Source organism: Miniopterus natalensis, chromosome 10, assembly GCF_054644295.1.
Source record: "Miniopterus natalensis isolate mMinNat1 chromosome 10, mMinNat1.hap1, whole genome shotgun sequence".
Lineage (NCBI taxonomy): Eukaryota > Metazoa > Chordata > Mammalia > Chiroptera > Miniopteridae > Miniopterus > Miniopterus natalensis.
Genome location: NC_142090.1, coordinates 74,589,990 through 74,598,955, shown reverse-complemented (window position 1 = coordinate 74,598,955; position 8,966 = coordinate 74,589,990).

Genomic DNA, 8,966 nt, shown 5'->3' with positions numbered 1-8,966 from the left:
CCCCTGGGCTTGCTCTACCCAATGCTAGGCCTGCCCTCGTGGCCTCCTTTGCTCCTTCAGTGAGGGTTAAGAGCACTAGCTCTTGAGTATGAGTTCACGTTCCCTCTCCGCCACTTACTAGCCTGGACCTCGCACAAACTGCTCACTCTCTGTGGGCCTCAGTTTCCTCACTGTAAAATGGGACTAATAATAGCACCTTCCCAGCAGACCTTCTGTGAGCCCCAAATGAGATGTAGGCAACCACCAACCACAGCACATGGTAGGTGGGAGGTTCTCTCCTGAGTGTTACCGGTTGTTTACCCATCCAACAAGGCCTAACCCAGAGACACATCCTCTGAGTTTTCACCATTTGAAATTAATCACTTCCCCCGTCTGTTCTCCCACAGTGCTTTCTCCATATGCCAACATTGCAACACTAGGCACCTTCCACTTTGTATTCTAGTTGAAGATCGGTGTGATTCTCCTATTGGACATTCTTGGGGCAAAAAAACCTGTTTGGCTCACCTTTGTGCCTGCACAGTTGCCTGGCACCGGGCTTGCAAATGTACGTTTTACTCACCTCCCTCCCTCCCTTGGCGAGGAAGGAAGGGATGCCCAACTGAGGGCTGTGTAGGAGGTTGAGCAAGACTGGTTTCCAAAGGCTCCATCCTCCACCTGGGTTTCTCCTCTCTCCTGGGGATAGTGTGATAACTTCACAGGAGATTTTGATTTGCCCTGTGAGAGCCAGGGGAGCAGAGTCCTCTTCTGCTTTGAGCCGTGGTGGGTGACTTAGGAGTGGTGAAGAGGCTGGAAGAGGGATGAAAAGAGATGCCGGCCAGATTAGTGAGAATCTGGACAGAAGCCCTGTTCACACCACGTAGTCCCTGGACAGGGGATTTGGGTTCGTAAACGTCAGCTGAATTTGTGTTTCTGCAGGGACCCTGCTAAACTGCCTGATGCTGTGTTTGAGGCTGTGAGGGATAGGAAATGGATACTTTTGCTCGGTAAGTTGATGGTTTCATTAAGAGTAGATGTTTGAAACACCTAGAAACAAGGGAAAGAATGCTCTCAAATTCCAAAATATTGAGGAGATGTCAATGACTTTAAAAGAAGTGCTGTAAAGCAGGTGGGAAGAGAGATGGGGCCTTCCTGAAAATGGTATCTTCCAGAATCTCACACAGAGTTGTGCTCAAAAATATATATATTTTTTCAATTAAATTGAGGAATTTACACATAAGGTATGTGTTTTTTTCCAAATTATAAGAGAAAGTTTATTTAGGAAGTTACAGAGGTAGTAGAAATGGGCCAGCTGGGCTGCACAAGCCCAGGAAACAAGTTACTGAAGCAAAAGAAGGGCCCCCTGGAGTTTAGGAGAAAGAGAGGCAAAGGTAACACACCTTGGGGCAAGGGGTGGGGCATGGAAAAGGGGCTGGAACGCTCCTGAGAGGGAAAGCAGGACTTGAGATATGTTTTGAGGGATCTGAATAGACTAAGAAGGGCATTCAGACTTCCTTTCTAACATTAGTTGGGGAGGGGGCTGACCTTATAAAACGTGAATTGATAATCATAGTATCTGTTGGACTGCTCAGTTAAGTGAGGCTTAATTCTAGTTTACAGACTGGCGAAAGGAAAAGGAGGCACATAAGGGACTTTGGGGTAAAATATTAAATAGGAGACTCATAATCCCACACACCCTTGACCTTAATTGTAACAAAGGTCCCATTTGTAGGAATTCAGAGAGTGGAGTGAGAGTAGTTTGTTTGTTTTACCCTAGACTCCCTCCATCCAGGAACAGCCAAATGAATAGTGCAGATCATGTAAAAATCCTGAAAAGTCATCTGTGTTTATTAAAATCCAGCACAGATCAAAACACAGTCCAAAACCGATGCCAGTCCACAGACCATTTGTATCTGGTCCAGATGAGGTAAGTAACAGAATGGAGACTGTTTAGAAATTTATAGAGCAGCTTGACATTGTTGCAACATCCAACATGTGATCAATAGTTTGTTGGCTTTTTTAAACATCTTTGTTATTTTATTTTTCTAGAAATTAATTTTTATTTATTTTACAAAAATTGTGACCTACCACAGATTGGAAATGAAAACAAACAAACAAAAGCTGGTCCTTCACCAGGATTAGCTTAGAAGCGTTGCCTTCAGTGCAGTTTCTATGAGGGAGTCAGGGTCTAAGATGACGTCCAGTGCCCCCCTTTTCTCAAGCGTGGGGTGAACCTCCTAACTCACTTCTAACAAACAGAAGGTGGGGAAAGTGATGGAATGTCATTTCCAAGATTAGGTTATGAAAAGACTCTGAGTGGTTTCTCTTTTGCTTACTGCTTTAGTCTGTTCAGGCTGCTACAACAAAAATGCCATTGAACAGGGTGGCTTATATAAATAACAGAAATGTATTGCTCACAGTTCTGGAAGCTGGAAGTCCAAGGTCAGGGTGCCAGTGTGGTTGGGTTCTAGTGAGGTCCCTCTTCTGGGTTGCAGACTGCTGGCTTCTTAGTGTGTCCTCACATGGCAGAAGGGGCAAGGGAGATTTTTCCGTGGCTTTCGTGAGGGCCCCAATCCTGTTCTTGGACTGCATCTTCATGACCTAATCACTTCCCAAAGGCCCCACATCCTAATCCCATCATCTTGGGGGTTAGGTTTCAACACATGACTTTTGGGAGGACACAAACATTCAGCCCATAGCACTTAAACATTTTCTCTCTCCATCTCTGGCTCCCTCCTTCTTGGAGAGGATGCCATGCTGTGAGCAACCCTATGTAGAAGCTCATGTGGCAAGGCGCTGGTATCTTTGGCCAATAGCCAATGAGAACCTGGGTCCTGCCAACAGCCACTTGAGGGAACTTAGAAGCAGGTCCTTCCTGGTTGAGGTTTGAAATGACTGTAACCCTAGCCAACTCCCTGATCAAGCCAAAGGATGTATCTAAGTCACACATGTATTCCTGACCCAGAAATGACTCCAAGATAATAAATGTTGTTTCAAGCCACTACATTTTGGGGTAATTTGTCATGCAGCCTGGATAACTAACACACTCTGTGTGAGAAGTGGACATCAGATGAGGAAGGACACACTAAAAATGCAACTGCAGTTATATTCATTGAATAATTTGTAATTACAAAGTCCCATTACTGTAGGGCATTATGGTCCCAGATGCAATAAGCCGGCTTACCTCTTTAACTGCAAGATTGTAACTTGAAACGTAGCTCCTACTAAAACACAACTACCAGTCAGCCCGTGTGAGGTGGGCACGAGTGCTTTGTTCCGTGACAGTTTCTTACAAGTATCTCTCCACACTCAGCAAGAAAGAAAACATCTGAATCTTGGCAGCCTTTTAGAAAGTTTCTGCTAAGATTAGCCACAGGAAATTTAAATTTGTGGTGGAAATTCCAAGATCAGGCAAGATAACTTATTAAAATCCAAGACGTAAATTAAGATAGAAGTCGTATTACCTAGGAGGAAGATAGTATCAAGACAGAGTTATTCACGGCTAGTTTCCAAACAGGCACAGTCGCTAGAATTTGAATGACTGCCATTGTCGAGACGTTTTGCCAAGGGCTTCTGCGAAATAGATTTATGAGCGGCCTAATTTGCTGCCTCCTACCAGTCTGATGAATTAACTGATACTTATCAAAGAGGAAGAGTTTGTTTTTTATCTCTTGTTAGTCTGTGATCTTATGAAAGCCCAACTGTGAGCTTGTTTTGGGCAGTACAGTGACGATTTTCACCATCTATCTACTCACACGCAGCGTTTACAACAGAAGCTGGGCTCTGTGCTGGGCCCTCTTCATGCATGATTTCATTTATTCCTTGCAGCAGCTCTGTGAAGTAGGTATGACCACCACTTTCTACTGGCTAGCTGAGGACACGGAGGCTCAGGGACAGGACACCCTGTGCCCAAGGACGTGCCCTTGGTAAATGCAGGGTCAGAATCCAAGCCCACAGCCCGTCCTCTTTCCACTGTAGTCTCCCCGCCACCGCGCTGTTTGGCTCACTGATCCGTCTTCCCGCAGGAAGAAGATGCCCTTTTTCAGTCAGTGCAGTCTTTCCATGACTTTTGAAAGTGTAAAATCTGCTCAAACCGTATCTTCTCGGCAGAGTTTCAGGGGGACGTGGAGTGTTGGTTTTGTCCCTCCATGCGATGCTCCTTCTTGATCTGTTTATGCAACCATAGCCAACTGTGTGTTTAGGGCACCCCCTCATGTTTGGCCCTTCGGTGATTCTTGCACAGTTTCGATTCCTGTTGATCTGTGCCAGCCTCATTTCCATCAATGACACATATTAAGCACCCGGTTGGTGGCAGTCATTGGGATACAAAGATAAGAGGTGCAGTCTTAACAGGGAGGCAGGATGTGCTCAGGGTGAAATGCACAGCACTGATTTGGGAGCCTAAGACTCCTCATGTGAAAAATAGGTTTGTTTAGGGCCAGGCCTATGCCAGGGAACTCACAAGCTAAGTAGCTTTGCTGCCTGTAGTGTGAATTGAACATTCAGGTTAAGGTTCCAGAGTCAGCAGTTGCTGTGTGTGTGTTGGGGGGCAGGGGGTGGAGGCGGGGGGATTGCAGAGGGCAGAAAGGGAAGTGAGGGTGAGGTAGAGAGGTCTAGGAGGCTGATCAGCAGGGAATGAGAAGTCTACAAGTTCACAGCATATACACATTTGGGAACAAAGGGGAACTACCATTGTCAACCTTCGTCCTGTCTATCACATCCAAAGTGCTAGATCCCTAAACTGTTCTGGGCCTGGTTCTGTTTAACCTCCCACACAAACCTAGTCAGGGTGGCTAACCACTATAATAAACCACCCCCAAATGTCAGTGGCTTAACCCAAAGAAAGTTTACTTTTTTTCTCGTTTCACAGTTCAAAAAGGGTTGGGATCAGGGACTCTGCCCTTTGGGGTCATTTGAGGACATAGGACCTCTTCTAGGTCCTCAGTGTCTTCTCTGCTCAGCTGGTGATGGAGAAAGAGAGCAAAGACCAAGCCTGGGAGGGTAGGGGCTGCACCTGGAAGTGGCCTCCATAACTTTCATTCACATTCCATTGGCTAGAACTTGGCCCCATGGCCACACCTAACTGCCTGGGAGATGGGGCCCAGCCGTGTTCCTAAGACTAAGATGTATCTCTGACAATTCTGGTGAACCACTGTCCCTTGGTCTTATTCCACATTCCATTTATTCAGGAACCACTTATTCAGCACCTCCTGGGTATCTAGCTCTTTTGACTAAAAATATTATTTTTGGCCACTCATTGTGAATTAACACACAATTGCAAAGCTAGAGTGGCTTGTTCAAGCTTGACAAGTCTAGGTGTTTAAGATGCCACCTGGTAAGACTGGTCAGAGCATGTGATGCAGATCATGGAAAGAGCTTGGGATTCCTGGGTCTGATCCGAGCTTGGCCCAAGCAAGTCATTTGGAAAGGACACCTACGTCTCTGGACCTTGGGCCTCTCACCTGCACAGTGAGAACTTGAACCGGACAGGTCTCTGAGTTCCCTTCTTGCTTTGAGTGGCTCTGAAAGTCTTGGCCACGGATGAGGATTATGTTAGATTACTTCCAAACTCCAGTCTTCTCACTTGACTATGAGGCTTTCAGTCCTAAAAGCACCACCACGTAGCTTTGGAAAAGACTCTTGATTCAGTCTCCAACTGGAAGAAGAATCAAAACGACATCCCTGACTTGTGATGCTTCTTACTTGTTTGTTAGGACGTGTACCTGCTTGATGGCGTTTTGAAAGTCCAACACTCACATTGACCTTCACTCTTCAACTTGAAACTATTTGGTGACAGGGAAGCAGCACAGAAGTTGGGTTGTGGAGACTGTCACTGACCATCCACAAGGTAGAAGACCCAAGCACCCATAACTGGGAACGAAAAGGACAAATACAGTTTGCAGAGGCCCGGTTTATGGCTCCTTTGCTTATAAGAAACTCATTGTGAGGCCAGCAACCCTGATTGTTATTTAATAAATTTGATGGGCTTTTAAAATTATCTGAACTGATGATTAGTTCAGCACCTGAATTATCTCCTTTGTTTAATCATCTCCCTTAAGCATATTTGTATTTTTGATAGCAGCTCTAATGTGCTCATTATGAAATCATATCATTAACCAATTCCTGCTTAACTGTTGCTTTGTCCTGCTGGTTTTCTCTAATTCCTACTTTTATCTTCCTGCACTCCAGAATCTCTTTCTGATCTTAACTCAGCGGCAGCTTCTGATTGCCAAACTGCAAGACGGAAGGTGGGGTTTCCTGGGCCATATAGATCCACTTCCGAGCCCCCCTGCCAGCACCTGCCTCCCTTCTACCCCCCTTTTAAAAAGGTAAATACTAGTCAGAGTTTTTGCTTGCTGAACAAATGTTATCTATAATATTGTAGTGGGTTGAGTAATGTTGCTCCCAAAATTCACATCCACCTCAAAAGAATGTGACCTTGATTGGAAATAGGGTTTTTGCAGATGTAGCTGAGATGAGATCATACTGGATTAGGGTGGGCCCTGAACCCAATGAGAGTGTCCTTCGAAGAGACAGGAAAGGACACACAGACATGCAGGGAAGGAGGTAAAGTGAAGATACTGGAGTGATGCTGCCACAAGCCAGGGAATGCCGGGAGCCGCCAGAGAAGCTGGAAGAGGCAAGTTAGGATCTGCCCCTAGAGCCTCCAGGGGAGCACGGCCTGCCAGCGCCTGATTTCAGCTGTCAGGCTTCTGGAACCACATGTGAGATACATTTCTGTTGTTTAAGCCACCAAGTTTTGGCTGTGGTAGTTTGTTCTGGCATTCCTAGGAAACTAGTACAGATTTCTCTTTCCACTTTTGTTTTGTTCTTGTTATTAAGTGAGGACTATTTCTTCCTCGAATAAAGACTGGATAGCTGAATTCTGCCCAGCTTGTGGCAACCTCAGAACCAGGGCATTAGGAGTGTTGCCGAAACAGGGAGTTAGGATGTTGGCTCTGAGGAAGCCTGTTCAGGTAAGGGCAGCCGATGGGCAGGTGGCCTGACTTGGAGGCCACCTGAGCCCTTAGCTCCTCTGTGTGTCTTACCTTCAAGGCTCTACCCTCTCCTCTTCCCAGCAAAACACTGCCTCAGGCTCTTGTAAGAGACGTTGATTAAAAGTTAGTGGGAATTCCTGTTTTACAAACTGAGAATAACTTTAGTTTTCCTCCTGATGATAAAAGTAATATATGCTTATTGTAAAACAATAGCAGATAATACAGAAAGGGAACAAGAACTTAGAGTCACCTGGAATTCCATCACCCAAAGATAACTACTCTTTAAAATGTAATTATACAGATATATATAATTTTTGTAAAAATAATTTTACAGTAATTTTTATAATACCATATAAGTTATATAATAATTTTTATTAAAATACTTTGGTTTTGTAACATATTGGTTTTTGTAACTGCTTTTAAAAAACCACTTATACTGATGACATCTTCCATATAAACAAATGTAGCTCCATGTCGTCATCTTCATAGGCTGCAAAATATTCCACTATACAGATGTACCCACCTTGATTTCATTAAACAGTTTAGGTTATTGTCAAATTTTCACTGTTATAAGCAACTCTGTGATAAATCTTATACGTATTTTTGGACATATAGCTGATTATTTACATAGTACAAATTCCCCCAAATTTCTGGGTCAAAGAATATAAACTTTTGGGAAGGGTAAGATATATTCTGCCAATTGATCTTTCAGAAAGGACTGTATTTAGTGACTTTAAGTGCTTTTTAACAGTATCTCCTAATTTTGAATTTCAGTAAATAGTCCCTGATTTTCTGAGTAAAACTAATATAATCTTGCTGTTACCAACATCTAGATTAGAAAGGATATTAAAAATAATTTCATACAGTAATTCAATTTTCTTGGAGGGCCTTTTTCTTCAGCTGTCTTTTCTCTCCCTTTCTATCCTGCCTCATTTCTGTTTGAAACTGCTTGTGATCACAGTGTATTATTTACTACTTTGTGACTTTTACAAGCATGAATTAAATATGAACATTACTCTCCTTGACATATATATCTTTTTAAATTCAGTGGCAGGTGCATTTTCCCAATTCTATGGAACTATATCCCTCCAAACCTTAAGGATGGCCAAGAGGAGTTAGGAAGAAACCTGGATCTGTTTCCTGCAAAAATGTCAATATTTGCTACAACAACGAGGTGGGAGTACCCCCAGTGGAATGCCATCTGTCCTTGTCTTTGAGAGCCTGCCGGAAAGTCTTTTCACAGCCAAGAGATGATTATTTGGCATAGCTGACACAGAAATTCAGCAAGGTGGCTTACAGATCAGGAACTGGCTGATGTAAACAGATACTTTGCTATATGAAAACTGGAAGTACAGAAACGTGTTTCAGTTTTGAAACTGTTAGACTAGGGATTGTTTTCTTTTTCAGAGTGTTTCACATAGGAATCTTTTCTTCAGCAGAATCACCTAATGGATTCAAATATTCAGATTATTTACAAGTCCTTTTGTTGCTCAGCCTTTTAGGAAGTGAGCAGCTGATAAAACGAGATACAGTTCCCCTCTTATAGTTCCTTTATTTCAGTTACGTTATAATATGCTGTTTCTTAAGCAAATAAGCATACTCCTTTTTTCTGTTACATATGGAAACTCAGTTCTGTTGCAGTTTGAGGGTGAAGGTTTAACACACAAAGCCCACCTTCTAACATGTGGTCAGTTGGCTAAACTGAGTTCCTGAGGACACTCTTAGCTACCTGGGTTCCTGTGGAGAAAACGCAGATTACTTTGAACAGCAACCTGAAGGGTAATTCAAGAGGTCATCTTGGGTAGGAGTGAAATTCTTTCATATACATTTGGCAGCTCGCAGGGCCCAGTTCCCTTCCTAAGGAGTATTGCTCAGTGTGATATTTGCCACTCAGTTCCTAATCCATCTGTGTGTGGTCCAGCTCTCCCCTGAAAACACATTCATTTGGGAGCCTCCAACCATCTGTAGCGCCTGACTCCGTATCATTCTTGT